Source organism: Epinephelus moara, chromosome 15 (genome assembly GCF_006386435.1).
Source record: "Epinephelus moara isolate mb chromosome 15, YSFRI_EMoa_1.0, whole genome shotgun sequence".
In the NCBI taxonomy this organism is placed as follows: Eukaryota; Metazoa; Chordata; class Actinopteri; order Perciformes; family Serranidae; genus Epinephelus; species Epinephelus moara.
In genome coordinates, this window is record NC_065520.1 from 9632811 (window position 1) to 9652703 (window position 19893).

The window sequence follows — 19893 nt, forward strand, 5'->3', positions numbered from 1 at the left end:
ATTCATAGGTTTCATTGGTGTCATGTAATCCCATGTGGGATGGGCCACTTGTGGCATGACACATAAATAAATAAAAATCAATCAATCAATCAATCAATCAATCAGTTAACAACCACTGAATACTACAAATTGAATTTCCTGCTTTGCAGTTTCAAAAGCTGAATTTTAATATATGTTTTTCAATGTTCTGAAATTTAAAGCCAAAAATTCAAGTTTCAGAATTTTGAAAAAATAGATTCAGGTTGCTCAAATTTGATTGGTCAAATTCAGATCCAATAAAAATCAGACTAAATATCTTACATGGAAAAACAATATTCTCAAATTCAGCTTTCAAAAATTTGATATTTTAATAAGCAGAACAAATAAATTCAGATACAAAGTTTTTTCAAAGTAAAATAAAAATCAATGGTATGAATTCAGCACTGTTTAAATTTTAAGTTTTCAGTAGTTGTTAAATTTAATTACTTATGTCTCTTATTTGCTGCCATATACTTTGCAGGTGTTGAAGTAACACAAACAGAAAAACGTTAGCAAACTAAGCTAAATACTACTTAGCTACTTTACCCAAAAATTTAAAGCTAGTTCCACTTTATCGGTGGATGCTTTCACTTTCCAAGAATAATACAAACTTAGCAACATGTCAGGTCTTCCCAGTGTTTAAGGGGAGAAGCGTTATGCTTGTCTGTTAATCGTCAAAGTCATTGGAAATGCTGACTCATAGGCTTGAGGCTTAGACACTGGTCCCACTCATGTCCAAAAACAATTTTAGTCTCTTTTAAAAACTGGAAAAATATGCACAATAGTACAGTACTTTGCCTTTTAAAAACATGTGGGATAATTCAAATATTAGTTCAACTTTACACATACTGTCACAAGGTGAAGCCAAGAACAGTGTACAGAGTGTGTAGCCTCCAATGTTCAGTTGCTTTCCTGTTGCTTCTGGTTAACAAGCAGCATCTGGTTGTTTTTCTGTTGTCTAGACATCTGCAGATCACACTGACCTTCAGCCGCCTCCCTGAGAGCAGCCTTGTCACACCATACTTCGTCTTTTCTGTGTGGATCTACTCTCCTGTTTGTCTGTGGCTCCTTTTTCCTTTAGGACCAGCCGAGCCAATAATGAGTTTGATATTAAAAGCCTGGGCGCTTTTTTATGTGCAAAAAAGCTGCTCAGCAGGACATTCACGAGCCTGGAGACAGCAGCCTGCTGCCTCTGCAGAGCTGCAGGAGAACGAGCGCAAGCAGCAGCAGAAAATAATCTCAGTGAGTTTGTTTGACAAAGCTAAAATGTCATAACATTTTAAGAGAAAGCTGTTTAAAGGTCTTGTATGATTAGGTGCCAGCTGATGGGTACATTTCTGTATGCTTTTCCTTTTGCATTTATTTTGAATTCTATCCTACATATATATAATCATGAAGAACTCCAGATGCCAAAACACTAGAGGTGAAAAGCACCAAAACATGTAAATCTGTAAGATGCTTTACTCCCACACAGCACCTGTTCTTTCTGTGACTCAGCCAATCTGCTGGCTCGGTAACATCTTCATGTGTGTCTCCGAGGAGTCACAAAGGTATGCCTGATGCATGCACACATGTTCAACACACAGACCAAGGCAAACCCTCTCTCTGACTTAAAGTGATTGGTTTGTCTTGCAGAAGACAAGCCTTACTGACGACTCTTGAGAGATATGCGGCTTGCTTTGGTTAATCCTCTGCCTGGAGCAGAAAAACTTGCTATTTTACTGCTCGAAACTAAAAACAAAAGAAAAGAAAAGTGCGAAAAGCCTGCAGCTTCAGTGTGTTTGCTTTTATCATGAAAAGCTGCTGCTGGATTTGTACTGATTGCAGAAACAGAAGAAGTAGCACATTTACTTATTATGGAAAACAACACTGACAAAGAGTAACTAACTTCTTAATTTTGTCCCTTGGTCACATTTAGTTAAAGTTTTTTTGTGTGTGTTTGCCTGTCCCTCTTTTCACTGCCAGTCTCTGCCACCATGTGAGCAAAATAATCCCATCAATTCTGCTTCACTCTTCCATTGATGTCGACATTGGACTTTTGTTCAACTTTCAACTTTCACATGCTCTGAAACTACAAGGAACTAAAAAGTTTTTTTTTACACTTAAAAGTACCAAAGTACCAGTAAGTACCAAAATATGTGTGTCATGGCTGCAGGCCATACCATTTTCTCCTTATTATTTACAGAAGAAATGGGTACTTTAATGGGACATGCCATCATGGTTTTTTGTCTGCACGCCTTGAAATAATTAGATAAAAATCAATTCCAAAAACATATTACATTGCGTCATCACAGAACAAAAGCTCCTTGGAGAGAGCAGAAGATAAGATTTAGCAAACCCTCCTCACTGGCCGAGTACATCAATAACAAAACATCACATCACTGTAAATGCTCCATCTGGTGCTAATGGATGGATTATGAGACGATGGCTCCCTGGGCACAGACCCATGTATCACTCTCAGTCATTTGGCCTTTTCCTAAGGTATTTTGCAGGTTAATCATCAGACTAAAGTTCTGCTGCTGGGGAATATCACCTCCTGAACTTGAGTATTTTGTTCATGCTGGAGATGAAGAGACACATCTCTTTGTAGACATAACACATAGATGATAAAGCTTATAATATCCTACATATTAAATCCTACAAAAAGGCCAACACCAGCATGTGATAGACAATGAATATACTGTTCAAAATATTCAAGCAAAGACAACAGAATTAATTCATAATAAAATACAACAGAAACCAACAAAAAAAAAAAATAAATCCCTGTATGCTTCAGAAGATGTTAGACATTGATGGGTAGGCTATCATGTGTTTGACAGATGCATAGACAGATGGCAGGACTCCAAGCTCACAACTGAGAAGAATTGTATTATATTGTACTTATTAATGTTTGCATGTGGTTTAAACTCTGTAAAAGAGAATATATATGTATATATATTAGTAAAGAGTTAATTGATTATGATCAAATATTGCAAAAATATAAGGCACCCCAATATGTGCCCAGTGGCACCCCCAGGGCCATGTATCAGGGGGCATTTGCTGGTCCCCCACTGGCCCCTCTTGGTGTTGGAGGCCAATATTACTGTCTTCAAGAGAGTGTGGTAGTAGTATCTTAAGCATCAATTGGTACCAACCATGTCAGCATAGCTTGTCAGGAAGGGGGCTGAATACTGCTCCAAATTTAGGCAAAACTTATGAGGGAACAACGAGCATGGCCATTTTCAAATTTGTCCCTTGACCTCTCACCTCAAGATATCTGAATGAAAATGGGTTCTATGGGTACCCACAAGTCTCCCCTAAATTTGAGGTTTGTTCCCATCGCTCCCTGATACAATTGCTGGCTCCCCCACTAAGAGACTCAACTCATACCCACAAGTCTCTCCTGAACTTGGGAAGACTTTATGTCCTAACATGTATGACTAACACATCAAAACAGGATTGTTGTGGAACTCAAAATGTTAAATGTAGGTGTACTGCTTACATCATTTAATTAGTAATATTAACTATAAAATGTGATTCCTTAACTCTCAATATTGATTAATTTTTAAACTTGCCTATATGTTTTCAACAGCATAATCAAATTCCTGAAATTCAGTTATGACTTTTGGTTTTGGTGCCACCCCTATGAAAATTTTCCGGGGGCCACCACTGATCACGACTGAGGTCAAAGAAAGAATAAAATGAGGCCGTTAAGGGTGAGTTGATTATACACACTTCCTTCTCAGGGCAAGCATGCTGATTTTAGGCAGCCTATCTTATGGTACAAAAAATTTGAGAAAAACGTCTACTTAGACACAGGAATATGTGCAGTATGTACTAGAGTGGAGGTGACGTTGTAAACTGGTTATTTGTGTAAAAGCTTCACAAGAGTCATCTGTCCTCACATGAAGAAAAACAGCTCACTGTCTCACATAAACACACACACAAACACACATACTCGCAAACAGTGACATTTCAGGTCCTTCCAGTGACATTGTCTACAATAACCAAAGGGCAAAGTGTGTGCGTGTAACTGTGTGTCCGCGTGCGAGGAGAAGAGGACGTCATGTTTACACAATCTGACAAGCAAATCTATGGCGGAGGAAAAATGCTCAGCCACTGGAGTAAAAGTCTGCAGCTTCAGAATTTGAAAAGATAAGTCTTCTATAAAACACATCACAGATATGACATATCTGGGTCCCCACCAGCGTGGAAAAATTGTCTCAGACTCACACAACTGAAGTCACAACAACTCGCTGTCATATTTCTGCTCCGTGCCGCCGTCAGTGAGTCAGTTGTGTTCAGGATTTCAGGTTTAAATTAGTCAAGCTGCTCCTGCTGCGTCGAATGGATTCACAAATACACATTATTGCTATTTCTAGACATACGCGGTTATGATGCAGAGCATACAGCACACTGCTTTGTATCCAGTTTAAAAACTTTTTTTTATTTTAGCTTTGTTTAGAAATATTTACATTTACAACCTCCCCGATCTGTGCTCTGTGCAGTGCTGTAAAGAACACACACGTTGTCACAGGATCCTGCACAATGTGGAGCAAATGTCCTCACAAGGAAAGATGAACATGAAAGTGATGGCATATTTGGGTTATTTGGGGTCTGGATTTGGGTTTAGAGTTGAAGCTCAGATCCAATCTATGATCCAAAGGCCATTTTTAACCCTGTTTTTATTCTGGCGACTGATTTTAAGTCCTTGAACAATAAGAGAAAAACAGAGCAGGTCAGTCATGTTATCATGAATGCATAATAATCAAGGATTTAGATCTCTTACCACCTGATTAAACATCACATACAAGGAAAAAATAAAAATCTCAACAAACCTAAACATAATCTGGCTAATGAGGGAAATCTAAACAACGTGCCTGTATACCTATAAACCAGGATGTTTTGAATTTAAATCAGTAAGAGCAGGATAGAAATCAGGCAATTGCCAGGATTTTAGAAATAAAAGGTCATGAGTCCCCTTTCCCCCAGAAAAATAAGACACAACATCAAACATTTCTGCAATTATTTATGTTTTTTTGTTCGGATGTTTTAGGTGTACTTTTTTTTTTTTTTCTTCCCTCGATTTTTACTCATGGTCTTTCAAAGATAGCTTTTCATTAGTTAAAACACTTTGAAATGGTTTATTTAGCCTAAAAAGCATGACATTTTTCCCAAGCTTTTAGGTATAAAATAACACAAAATGTTTTCTGCTAAAAAACCAAACCAAAAAAAAAAGAGAAAAATCACCAAATTTTGAGATATGGTATCATATGGTTTTCACAGAGGATCGATACAGCACAGTGAGGATTTTTATTTATTCATTGGCCTGAATTACAACATTATCTAAAGCCTGATATATTTTATTCCTCTGTTTTTATTTTATGCCATAGAGCTCCATTGTTGCCTGAAAACATATCAGTGATTACCATGACCAAACACAATACTTACACTGCATACTTTATTTTGACTCGTTTCCGCTCACACCTTTCTTGCTGCTAAATACTGAATAGAAGGCCAAATGTGTATTAATCCACTGCTGAAAGTAGTCCCAAACAAGTTTGCTGTAAAACTACAGGTCCCAGCTGTTTTAGTAAATGACTTAGCCTTTTGTAAAATGTGTGTGACCTGTTTTTAAAGACTTACATCTTCAGTAGGAACCAATGGGCTTGGCGCTTAGTACTGCAGAAAGAGCACAACCCTATCATGAGAGAAGCATGTCAAAACTGGACCATTCTACAAAAACGGGATGATGTTCAGTTATGTTTTTTTAACCTCTTATTCAAAAAGAAAATTAATTCTCACTTTGAACAATATCTGTGCATGTTATACGGTATGGTGGTGATGGCAAATAAACTATAGTTAAGGTATGGTTTGGGCAACTGCGACAATTAAGGCTGGGGAAAACAATGGTTGTGGTCATTAAAAAGGCAAAGGTTAAACTGCGAGGTCCAGAATTCATATGGACGTGAGTTTTTATCTTTCATGAGAACAAATATATATTTGTTTTATAATAAATGAATAAATTCCATCACAACATAGTTTAATTGTGACTTCGATGTTTTTCAACCTGGACCCTATTTTCCCATATTTTCGTGTCTAAGTGGCCGATAGGAACAACAATTTCTGAATTTTTCTATAATGTTCTCAGATCCGTAGAATAATAATTTGAGCCTGTCAGTGGCAAAACAAACACTTTCAGTTGACGTATATTGAGAGTGTACTAATGTTCTGAGAAGTTGCATTGCAGCCTTTTTGCCCTCTCACCCAATACAGGGCCAGTTGCAAGAACAGTAATCTACATTAGTTACTTCTACACAAAAACGTAGTAAAAAAAAAGGGCCCAGGTTGAAAAATACCAAAGTTACCCTTAAATGTGAGACAAACTCAAGCCTGCTCTATTTTTAAACCCACCATCAAACTGATTTTAAACACCCTCAAACTGTATTCCCTCCTGTCCTTTTGCTTATTCAACTCTGATATGCACACTTTTCCAACATGTCAGCAAGTTTGCTTGTCGTCGCTCTATCGAGAGTAACTTGAAAGGAGTGACTGACTGCGACTTTGCTCGCTAAGCCTCTGGATAGACTCCCACTGCCATCCTCTGGCTTTCACATCCACACAGAAAGAGGGAGAGCTTCTTCTCCCCCCTCGCCTTAACAGTGTGTAGGAAGAACACACAGGAGATAATAACTAATGTGTCAAACCTGGAGCGAGATCAAAGCAGCCCAGCTGACAAAAAAAACATCTTACCAACACAGCAGCAGTACGTAGGGGGGAGAATTTACATGTTATGCAATGCGATGCAAAGCAAAGTGGCTGTCGTATTAATACTGAAAAAACATCCCCTGAAGTTCTCAATGAAACGTTCCCTTTCACCTCACATTGAACCCGACAACCTTAAAATCCTTTCACAGCAGTCATTCTGCACTGTAGAGAAACAAAGACTGAATCTGTCTGCAACAATACTATGGGATATATTTCCACATGCCACTTGCAGCAGTGCGGGAGTTTGGTGTTAACTGACCGTCTGTGTTGTACAGAAGGATCCCTGAAAGCAATTTAATGCTTTTCAGTTTGTTCTCTGCAACTTAAGACTAATTGTGTTTTCATCAGAGGCGAGGGAAGAGCAGGGACGCACCTGCAGCGTTTTTTAATTAGTCATTTTTCTGAGGCACTATTAAGGAGACTAATCTATGGAGAGACGCGTGAGTCTCTTGATGTTTACCTCCTCTCTCCCACATGGGTTTATATAGAAAATATGGGGACAACAAAGTGTGAAGATAGAGGGATGGAGGACTGACAGCATGCCAGTTCTTTTTTTCTTTACTTTGGCACACATCACATCGGTCCCACTACATCACAGGAAAGTTTTTGTGTGACAGTTTCAAGCACACCCTTGAAAACTAAAGCAAAGTTGAGTATCTCATGTGCCTTAGCAACTTCCAGCTTTTTTCATAAAGTCTCACAACCTTCCTTTTTTCCTATTTCAAATGCATAGACAACAATGTTTTCCTAAACTTCTATAATTTATTATTTATTCTTGTTACTATTCTGTCATGAATTCCTGACAGCGTAGTGACAGTTATCTTTATTTTAGTAGCAGATGTTTGTGTTACTAATGTATATTGTAACCAGTGATGAAATGGCTTTGTAATGCATTATAATAATGTTTTAAGTACTAATTAAATCACAGAAACTAATCCCAGTAGCACCTAATTTATTCCAACAGTTTTGGGGTCAACTTTTTGCTTTTGGTCACAGTTGGTAAATTTTCAGTGGCAGACGGAAATATTCTGAGTGCTACGTTTGCTCTGCAATCACAAGGGCAAAGCTAGCATAATGCCTCCTAACTGTAGCCTATGCTATCCTATCTAGAGTTGAATATCATTTGGGGGGTTTTTTGGGTACTCGTGCAAAGGCAATACTTTAAAAACTGCACTGGTGCCTAATTGGTGCCTGAATCGATACTTAATAAATAAAAATTTAAAGGAAATGATGGTCAACAACATTACAGAACAGCTTTTTTTGTTGCAAAGGCAAATTTGAACATGGAATTTGAATATATAATAACTCAACAGTTTAAAGTATACATAAACTATATCAAAAATAAAAAAAGCTGACCCAACAACAATAATCTAACATTAATAAAAAAAAAGCAAGAGACAGTAACTTGGCTTAAGTTTTGAGGTGACAAACAGCCTGAACTAGAGTTGTGTTTTTTCACCGAAAGCAGGCACCGTAATTTATGTTGTGACTTGGTACGGTAGGTACCAGATGCATAGGAACGGCTGCCTGGGTTTTAGTACCCAACCCTATTCGTAACACCCCCTGACTCTAGGTAAGGCTAACATACTAGCTAATCATTTTTGCAGTTGAGTAGTTAGTAAATTAATTACTTTATCAATAGATAATAACTGAATACATTTTTTTCAAGTGACCTGCCTGACACTGGTCATTGCATGCAATGATCTTGGAGACAGAAATGCAATCAAGAGTCTAATCAATATCCAATCCAATCAAATTTGGTAATGCTTTCACATGACATGCGTTTAAAAGGTCAACATAAAAAGGCAACAGAACAAGTAATGAAAGGTTTACTTATTGTGAAACAGAAAACAGCAGGCATACTGTTTTTTAAAGATCACAGAAAAGACAGTGGGTGTTAATCAGATGAAATGAAAATGTACACCCTGGGCGTTCACACATGGAGCTTTTTATCTTTGGGCGTTCATAATCAATATTCTTTGATCTGTATGTTTACATTTATGTATAACCTTTCACTCGTCATTCTGTTAGTGCAGTCAGCTCCAAAACAGAATATTGGTACATTTCTTTGTGAGTTATTTTAGTACAGTTTGATCTATTCTTTATGTAAAATGTGACCAACAATTTAAAACCCACGCGCAATATCTGCATGAACAAACTGCCATCAATCACACACTAACTATATCCTCAACTAATATTGAGAGTTTGTACCAGCACACTTGCATTTAGTGCATTTAAATTTTGCAAATTAATTTTTTTATTGTATAAGATCAACATTAAGGAATCAATCAGTCTCTTTACTTCACAAATAAGCAAAGTTGCCTGAAGAGATCTCTGAGCTTTAATCACAAACCAACTCAATCGCCAGAAAAAATGTTGGCATTATACATTTCTGCAAACCACAGGTATATTGCACTTGCGCATTATCATGTAGTGCATATGTTGAAATCGCATTGAAACTTTACATTTCAACAAGGCTGTAGTTAACATGTGCTTAGGTTAAGGTACAAAAACCACAAGTTTGTGACAGTTCGATACAACAAACAGTTTGGCACAACACAACCTAGCTACTGTAAATCGGTATCTTGGAATTAGATTATACTGTTTTTAATCTATCTACCTTGACCTACTTTGAAAATTGAGCCTATTGCAGCATCTCTATGACAAGCCTTAATGTTGTGTGCAGTGCAAAAAAGAATGAGAGCTCTCAGGGTAATAGACTAGAGGGAAGCAGAGGCCCTGGAGAGGCCATTCATAAAAGATCTGCACAAAAACATCCACATACTGTATCTCAGACTCAACATGAAATTAAACACTTTAGTGCAATGCATCCATGAAACACAAATCTATATCTAAACATACAATGTCAAAATTCAATATGTAAAAAATAAGTACAATATAAAAAAGTATATTTACAATATCTGGTATTCACAGGAGGCTGAAATGAAGGTCAAACATTCTGAGGTATGTACAAAAGAAATCTTGTGCAATTTGGCAGGTATGTACCATCATTGACTGAGGCTAAGGTAATGGAAAATGCTTAAGAGAGAAAATATTTTATCAATGCCAAAGTAAAGCCCCGGTAGTGACGCGAAGAGGAGTAATTGTTTCAGCAAATCAAAAGGTATTTAATTTGTTTGGGAGTATTCGTATCAGGGATCAAATGTATGTTAAAGGGATGTCAGTTTCCAGGATGTTTAGAGAGACCAGCCCTCTCCTCTCTGTCTCTGTTTCCCCTTTGAACTCAGCCAGTTTTAGTCCCAGCTGAGAGGAAGGAAAGACGAAAGGAGAGAAGAGGAAAGAGGAGAGCGGAGGAGGATGGAGGGACGGAGGGTGGGGGGACACTTCCTGTGAAACCTCCAGCAGTTAAGGATCTGAGAGGAGATGAGCTCAGTTTTCAGAGTGAGCTCCTTCATCCAGCAGACACACACTGATGCAAAGTCCCATTACACAGAAGGTCAAAGTGTAAAAGAACGCATCATCCGACTGCAACAGGGGGTCTTAAAGTTATACATCCAGTTTGGAGAAGGTTGGACTGGTAAGTAATGTGAAAAAGGATGGGCATCAAAATCATCCATGTGTTCAAGGTCATGTACTCTGTGACAACATTTATACACAACAAGCAGGATGAAACCAGAAATATTTTCAATTGTAGTCAAGCCCCCAGGAACAGCGCTGAACTTTGAAGCCAATTTGACACAGTGGCTAACAACTTCCTGGTTCGTCACATAATGCCATGGGGCCCAAATAGACATTTTCCCATGGGCTTACATTGCGAAAGAGACAGCTGTAAATTAGTGGATACATGTTTTTGAGCATCACAACCTCTGCGAAATATCTTGTTTTACAATAAGAATTTTATGATTCAATCATTTTATTCACTTTCAAGTTAGCAGAGGGCTAATCCCGAAAGTTAGCCATCTCAGCCAAGATAAGTCTCTGATGCGCTTGCTCTATGGGCCCCATGATACACAAGATTTAGGTAATTTAATACCCTAGAAGCCAAACTTTCTGGCTTCATGCACCACTGAGCAACTTTCATAGGAATAAATGAGGCCCCACCTCAAACACTGTATCCAGTTCTTTTCAGGCTGTTCTCTTGTAGTGTTTGTACCTTAACCTACGGAAAGTAATGCACCACAATTCATATATAACCCACGTTATTATGAGATAGTAATTTGTGTAAAACCCACATAATCAATCGCACTGATGGGAGTAAGGAAGTAGTATTAAGACCGAAAGTCAGCTTAAGGAGGGAGGTTATTTTCGAGTATGTCATTACCATGTGTCTTTTCCTAAACCTAATCTATGAAACTTTACTCACCTAGACCAAACCTATGTAGGCCTATGTAACTATGCAATTTTACTTGCCTAAACCTAACCTAGGTAACTTTACCTTATGTATGTAGCCTAACAACAGCATTTATGGGGCACTATTTCATTACATATCATATAGAGTTGAATGTGCAGTTTGTAAAATTTCATACAAAACATTGTATGAGTAAATGTTGTTTTATTCATATATCCACACTTGTATCAGCCCTAATGCCAAATACATAAACCATGCACTGCTCTTCTCTCTCAACAATTTATTATTTGGAATATTTCCAAAACAAGGAGGACATCTCACCTGTCACAAAAAGAATCTTTAAACTTGGTCTGCTTTACTCTACCATTAGGGGATGTTCGGAAATAATGGCAGGATACTCTGTGCCAGGCATCTGACAGACCACCATCTGCAAGAATTCCCAGACTGAATAACATTGCTTGGGGTATTTTATGCCAAAGACATAAAAACACTTAAAGCACGCATCTTCTGCTCCGAGCAAACACTGATGCTCCTTTGCTTCTCTGTTCACAACAGTGAAAAGAGTAGAGTAGTAGGGCGGACGGTTCAGACGTCAGGGTCTGGTAATGTGGCATTTTTGTTCCGAGTAAAATTGTGAGTTTAATGGTCCATTTCAACTGTATTCAACAGTACATGTATCATTAGGAATACCACTCTTCCTATCACTTTAGAGGAATAACAATATTAAGATTGATTTACATATAAATTAGCTTATATATAACTTAGCGCACCTGTAGACTGTTGTCTTTGCATGTGATTTCCTTTCATAACCTTTTACGTGCGTCTTCTACCAAGTTAAAGGGACAATTATAATATTATTATAAATATATAATGTCAGCCACATTACAAGACAAGTAAAAAGAATAAATCAGTATTTTGTGGAGATTTTTTGACATTACTTGGCTTATCCGCTCAAAGTGTTAGCCACTTTTTAATTCATCTTACATCACTGCTGTACAATGAATTGTTAATGTTATTAACACTTATCTATAACAGTAAATGCTTTTTGGATTATAATATGATGAAGAAATTATTCTTTTCATTAGATTTTTTTTTTTCTAGTTAGCAAATATTGATCATATGCTGTAGCAAAAGATAAAGTCTAGAGTCTTGGCAGGATGTGGTCAAACTGCAGTCATCTGAGACAGGAGATGTTGGAGGAAGTAGCTGTATTGATCCGTGTGTGTGTGTGTGTGTGTGTGTGTGTGTGTGTGTGTGTGTGTGTGTGTGTGTGTGTGTGTGTGTGTGCGGGCATGTGTGTTCACACTGTGAGTGNGTGTGTGTGTTGTGTGTGTGTGTGTGTGTGTGTGTGTGTGTGTGTGCGGGCATGTGTGTTCACACTGTGAGTGGGACTGAATACAATACTTCAGATAATTCTAATATCCATTTAGATAACATCTCAGCTTTGCTTGGGAAGGAACGGTCTGAACACCAAGGGTGTAACACAAAACTCAGCTATTCATTCACATGAGGATCCTGTGTACACAAACCTCTTTTTCCCCCAGCCCTGTGCTGCTGCTTAATACATATAAATATAATAATGTAAATATTAAGTTTGCTGTTCGCACATTTCAGTTTGGGAGAATTTAAGTAAGTTTAAAAGGTTTACCCAACATACCAGCCCGTTCTCACTCCCAACTGCTTTGTCAGTGATTTCAGTGTCAGATACTGACGTACAAAGTCACCTGTCATGGTGGTGTAACAGGCAGTGTGTTTATTTTTTTAATTCATTATTAAATAGAATCCAAGAATCAAAACCAGTCCTGCAGCTTTTGTGATTTATATCTGCTTGATTTGACGCATTAGAGAACATGTCACACACGTCACTGTTTTCAGAGTGGACTCACGGATCAATGATGAATGTGAGATGATTTTTTTTTTTTAATCCAATCCACAAGGTCACGTATCAGTGCTCCCCATGTACCAAATGCTTTACATGGATCAATGCAAAGCCAACATGGATGACTGCCGGGGTTACATGGTCTCCTTTGATCCATTATTAATAATGCTGAGGTACTGCTTTTTGGTGTGTTTTGAGTGAGAGAGAGAGAGAGATTCCTCAAAGGAATATTATGTGCACACAGCATATATTACTGGCAGTAGCTACGAGAAAAATTGTCCTTGGCAAATTTCCTGGAAAAAGTTTTTAGTGTCATCATTTTGGCTTGTTATTAATGTAGTTGTTGATTAATGTTGCAGCCGTTAAAGTCATCATCAATATCACTGTTGCCATCATTCTCCTCATCTCAAATCAAGAGGAAAACTCTGTCCTTTTGTGTCATCATGATCAAGCTCACACAGTTAAAGAAATATCTAAGAAAAAAAATCATTTTTTAAAAACTCATATTAAGTGAGTCATTTTGACTTTACTGCTATTACACTTAAGCTTTTGGTCCAGCTCCCCTCTTCAGAATCAGTCTAAATTGTATTGCGCAGAGCCCATTATCTGCCAACTCTCTCTTTAAAATACAAGCCTTGACATCCATATTGAGTCAAATAAAAACTCCTTTTATGCTCACTCACACAAAAAAAAACAAATTGCTGTTAAAATAGGCCTATGACACAAGTGTGACTCCCAGATCAAAAATGTTTCAAGTCTTTTACATAGATGTAAGAAGTCAGTGACATTAAAAAGAAACCTTGACCAGTGCTTGTATGCTTGTGTTTGAAGCAGGTAAAAAGCAGGTGAATCAATTTACTAGGTAAACAATAGCCAAGGATTAGCTCCGTGCCTGCGGATGCCTGACTCATGACTCTTGTTATGCTTTGGTAGACTAGTACAGAAAAATAATTCAAACATGGTGAAATCAAAGCGTTCCATCCTGGGGCTGTGCACAGTTCTGGATACTAACAGTGGAAGATTAACCATTGAAATTCGTTGGAATATTTGACACAATGGGTCTTTAATTTCTAATGGGAGCTGGACAAAAGCAGATTCTCATTTTTAGCCCATGACCTTCACTTGGCTGTCTGAAATGACAACTATCACTGGCAGATATTATCAGCTGCATCTAGCTATCTGGCTAATTAGTGCTAACTCCCAGAGTTGGCTAAAAACTCTACACTGCAATTTAATTCATGTTTCCAGTGAGCTAACTCGTCTGAAAACAAGTTAGTTAGTCAGCCCTAATGTAGCGCAGTATTATGATTAAAAAAGTAACTGTACCTGCTTAATTCTGTGAATGTTAGAGGCTATGTCCAGTATCGAGTTTGGCTTTTGCTGGAGTGGCCCTAAACCAAATAGTCTAACGAGCAAGACATAGGGCTAATGTTAGCTTGAACTATAATAATAGCACGCGTATGTCACCTAGCTGCGGAATACCAGGCTCCCAGGAAAACTGCTCAGCGGTTATTTGCGGCTTTGCAGCGAAAAAATCTCCTGCAGCCCAAAAAGAATTTTCCCAGACATCAGTAAAACTGTTGATAGGACACCTCGAACTGCAAGCAAGGTCAATTTCTATTATGTATTTTTGAGCCATGGAGGTTTAATATTTATAAAAATTTTCCCTAAGCTGCAAACCGCAAATGTAAACCTGAAAGATAGAAACTTTTTGTTGGCATGTGCACGAGACGGGCAACTCCATTTGAATGAATAGGCGCCATCTTAGCATACTGTATTATTATTATTATTATAAATCTATAGGGACTACTATGCAGTCGATCTGAGAGTCCTGAGCAGGGCTTTCTCAAATAGCCTACCTCCACCAATTAATGTACAATAAGTAGTTAACTCATGATATGCTGCTTGGCTTTGGAAGCTACATTAGGTTACTACTGTAGGTAGTAAGCTGGATAGCTGGACATGCTAAAATTTGCAAACCAACAGTTTCATCTGTTTCATACACTTTTGCTTTTGAGGGGTTTTTTCATTGAAAAACAAAACCACACTCCAAAGTATTGAATTTAGAAATGAGTACTTTCCAGTGCTTATTAGCTTAGGAAATCTGTGATACTTGAACGGAAAAGGGGGAATTTAGATGTAAAACACAAGAAAATGCTTTTTTTCTCACACTAGGTTCAGTAAATGACACCATTCACCCTGGAACACAAGGTAACAACACAAAAAGGCATTTTTCATTTAATAGGACCATTAAGGGATCTCTTAAGGGACCTCTTTGAACGTCTGACATTAAAGCAGTGCAAGGCAATTTCACATACTGGCAGCTGCAAATGGAAGCAAGAGATAAGTGCTTGAAATGTAATGAGTTTAGACGCCAGAAATCCAACAATGTGACTTCAGTAAACTGCAATTGGTGCGCTCATGTTAACCAATACAGTACCAGATCACACTCAAGGACAATTGAGGTCCAATGTTGGTCTGGCTTTCTCAGCGTGAAGAGCCTTTACTTCCCGTAGGCTTCATTACACTTTCACCAAACAACTTTGTTTATTTTTTTTTAAAGATTCTTGATGATGTTCAAGACAATTTTGCACTTCTGTGGACCCCAGTGGCAGCCATAAGAACCCCTTTGAATGTCTGGAGTTTCATCACCAAGAAATTATGTAACATTAAGTCAGCAATCTTATATGAGACACCCAAATTTCTCCACTGTGGCCTGGGGGAGTGAAGACTGCATGTGGATCGGCCTTTGTTGGATGATTTTTGGATGGAGGGAATGTTTTACAGTATTTCATTTTTAAGGGTTCCTTTGTTGCTTCTGCTGGGTGGAGTCCCACCATTGTCCATATCCATCACTTAAATGTAATTATAACAAACTGTCTAAATCTAAAGTGCTTTTTAAAAGGATGACCTGTGCATGATCTTTCAGGTGTTTTTAAGATACCTGATTAGATGATGCAGGATGTTCTAAAACGCCTTCGGGATTGTTTGTTGGGTTATTTCTTAATTTTCCAGATGGCGGGGAAATCCCTAGAGTTTGCCTTGAAATATGCAGAATGACAGCAGAGGTACAGTATTCCCCTTGTTTAATTGAGTTTCAGTTTTTGGGCCCCCACCTCACAGGGACTTTGAGTCATCCATAACCTCGCGGAGGTTTAATTGCTTTTGGCTGTCGAGCACCTCGGGGAGAGAAGCAGCAGCTGTACAGGATTCCTGCGTTAGGAGGTACTCAGCCACACTTCCACTGAACTAAAAGGCTTTATTACACTCCTCATGCAGAGAATAAGTAGATTTTCAAAATAAAGTGCGCCATAGATACACCACTAGTAACTCGTTATTTATGTAACAGTGTCAAATGTGTTAATTTCTTCCAATTAAAGAGTGCTGTCAAACCCTGCCTCTCCATCTGTTCTCTACTGTTTGCAACGAGAAATTAACAAGACAATTATATTACATTTGCAGCCCACATAATCCGTCATGATTACATAGAAAAGCTACGTGCCTTATGTTGGCTTATAAAGTCTGAGCAAATGTCATCTTATTCACAAATTCACTTTCTTCTCCGATGAATGCTGCTTGAAAAAAAGAAGCTGCTGCACTCCTTTGTGTGCCAATGTTTAAAGAACAGCCTTGAATTACTTTTTCAAAGGCTAGTCTACTCTTTTCTGTACGATGGCGTCAACAGAGGTATCTCCTCAAATACACAAAGGGCAGTTTTCTTATTTCACCTTGATTTGAGTGAGCACAGTCATTAAAAACTTTGCAAAAAGCAAAGGTGCACTCTGGTTTCCTCTCAGCTCAGCAAGCTGCAGGCTGCTCTCTGGTAGCATACATGTGAATGTTTCTAATAAGGTTTCTAATAATAGTGTTGCTGTGGCTTCTTCCATCTGTGATCCATCCTCAATCTTTGGCTTTGCTCACAGATGACTGATATGTGAAGAGTCAGTAGGCTGCACGCAGCTGATAAGCCAAGTCTGCACAACCCTATGGACTAACCTCTAATCTCCACACAGTTTGATTCCAGAGGTTTCTGTGTGCAACCTGTGTGTATGTGTGTGTATGTGTGTGTTTCTTGGACCACCTAACCTTGGCTGTTTCATTTTGAAAGGCTAAAGAGATGTTATCTCGCTAGCTTAAAGTGGAAGAGTATAGACAGGGCTACTGGGTGTATACTTGGACCGTTCAAACTGTTATGTTTTTACTGCAAAGACTTCAGGTAGAATCCTTAGTGCAAGTGATTAGTAGCATTTGCTTTGCCACTATTGGTGGAACAGATGAATGCATTTATTGTAAGTAGTTTATCTCAAACTACTGTTGTAGTACATGAGATTGGTCTTGGTCTCGACCACTTCTTGAGGGTCTTGGTCTCATCTCAGACTCAACTGCATATTTAGTCGGTCTTGTCTCAGACAAAGAGGACTCAGGATTTTATTTCAGAACCAGTCAAGATCACAATTCCAGGGAGATTACTAAATTTCCTATGCGAGTGCTGACTAAAGATGGTTACAATGATTTCAGCGTCTTAGTGTTAGTTGGTATTTGTTTGGTCATAGGAAAAAAAGAAAACTTCCCGCACATAAAAGTTACCTCTGTAATGTCTTTTGATAATTTTATCAAGACATTTCTCTTTACGTGGTAATAAAAGAGGTGCTGAACTAATTCACTTGTTTTCCGTCTGGTGGTTTTATGGGAATGTGGATCTTTTTTTTCCATGTTCTACATTTTATCGTAATTGTGTCATGCATTGTGGGACTCGCACTGGTCTGGGCTTGGTCTTGACTTGGTCTTAACCCCTCAGAGTCTAGGTCTGTCTCGATCTCAATACACTCCTGTCATAACTTGGTCTCAACTTAGGTGGTCTTGACTACAACACACTTGAAAAAGTGGTGGGTATACCCTGTAGACCTGCGTATACCCTCCATTACACTGGTAGGTATAATGTTTGCAATGATCAATTCTATTTAACACTGTAAAGGCAATCATCTGCAGCAGCTCAGATACATACACAATAAAGGGGAAAAACACTGTTGATCATAAAACTAAAAACATCCAAGGCTGTGACCTTCAAAACTGAGTTGGAAAATAGACGTTAATATGTAACAAATACCACAAATAATCTGAAAAGGATACCAGAGGCAATTAAAAAACATAAGTATGAAAGAATAAAGAATAAAAGGCTGTTCTCATACTATTTGTATGTTTCCCCATAAAATGTAATGCACTAAAATTTGTTCATATCCCAAGTAATAATGAGCCAGTAATTTGTGCATTACCTATGTATTATGGGAGGCTGTGATGATATTACAAATGCACTGACAGGTTCAAGGAAGGAAGGAAGTGGTCCCGAGCGGTCCAGTTAGGAGACAGGTTGGGGTGTTCGGAACTGTCTAATCTGAGTGAACTTTGATTCATGTTAAGATGTGTCCTTACCATGTTTCTTTTTCCTAAACCCAACCACAAGAACTTTATTTGCCTAAACCTAAAGACGCCCAACCATATTTCTTTTTCAACCTAATTGTGTAACTTTTCATTGAGGACATAGCATCATCCATGGGGCCATACTTCATCGGATATAAAATGAACTGTGGTATGTGTAGGCGGGATGGTGGTGCAGTGGCTCCCCCACTCCCCGTGTCAGCGTGGGTCTAAATTGGCTGTAAGTGTAACTGTGAGTGTGAATGGTTGTCCGCCTCTATGTGTCAGCCCTGTGATAGTCTAGACCTATCCAGGGTCTACCCCACCCCCCTCACCTGTGACCCCTAAGAGGACAAGCAGTTATGGAAAATAAATGAATGTACTGCATTTCTGTAGAATATCATATGAACCATAGTATAAGGGTACACTGAAAAAGGCGGACAGAGAGGGGATGAAGGACTTAAGATTAGTTTTACGGGCTGGTAGAGCGTAGCAAAGTCCTGAAGGCAGCAATGAGAATTCAGCACCAAAGATGTGCTCAAGTAGCTTTAATATACTTATTGATTTCCACATGATTTGTCACAAAAAGAAAAACTCACATCCCTCTGATCTTAGTAATACTGCTGATGCTGTTTCTGTTCTGTTGCCGGACACTGTACCAAAGTACTTAAAAGGGCTGACAATTACCACTCGCTTGTCATGTATGATGCACAAAAAAAAGTGTTACCATAGAAATAAAATCTTTTAAAGACTGACACCTGATTGGTCCATATCTGACCTTGGCAGGAGGTTGATCGGCTTAGTAAACAGTATGCTAATGATGCTGCATCTCCAACCGCTGCTCCATCAGCACATGAGGAATCCCAGAGGAGTTCTCCTCCCCTCTTCCTCCCCGCTGAGACACCAGTCACCCACAGTTTATAGGCGTGTGGGGATGCTTCTACCTTCCATTTGCATTTCTATCTGTAATCAACTATCAGAATCAGTGTGTGTACTTTTAAAGCCAGACATGTGTGGGGCTTGGACTGCAATATCCCCCCCTCCCTCATACAAAAACAATTTGAGAGACTCTCTGCTGAGCTAATGCATCTGAATACATTACAGTCCATTAACAAACAGCCGCTGCAGGGATGTAATTGTGATTTAATAGCCTGAGACAGGAGAGGTACCAACTGGGTAAGACAAGTTTGATTAAAAAGATGATCATTAAGTGTGAATCATCTTTGAAATGTGCATAGATACTAAGTTAAGAAGATATTTGGCTTTGGCTCAAGCTTTTTCTGTCTTATTTATACATCACAACAAATTTTCTAACTCTAATCTCATAAAAGCATGATTTCCTAATTTATTTCTGAACACAGCTCACACTTGAGTTGACAATGAGCCTGTTTGCATGGGACTTGAGGCGACATTTTCATTCTGCCACAAGAAAAACTCGCTTCAATTCATACTGACAAAACGAGATCTTAAGACATTCACAGCTCATCAGAACAAAACAATGTCCAGGAGTGAAAATAAGATTTAG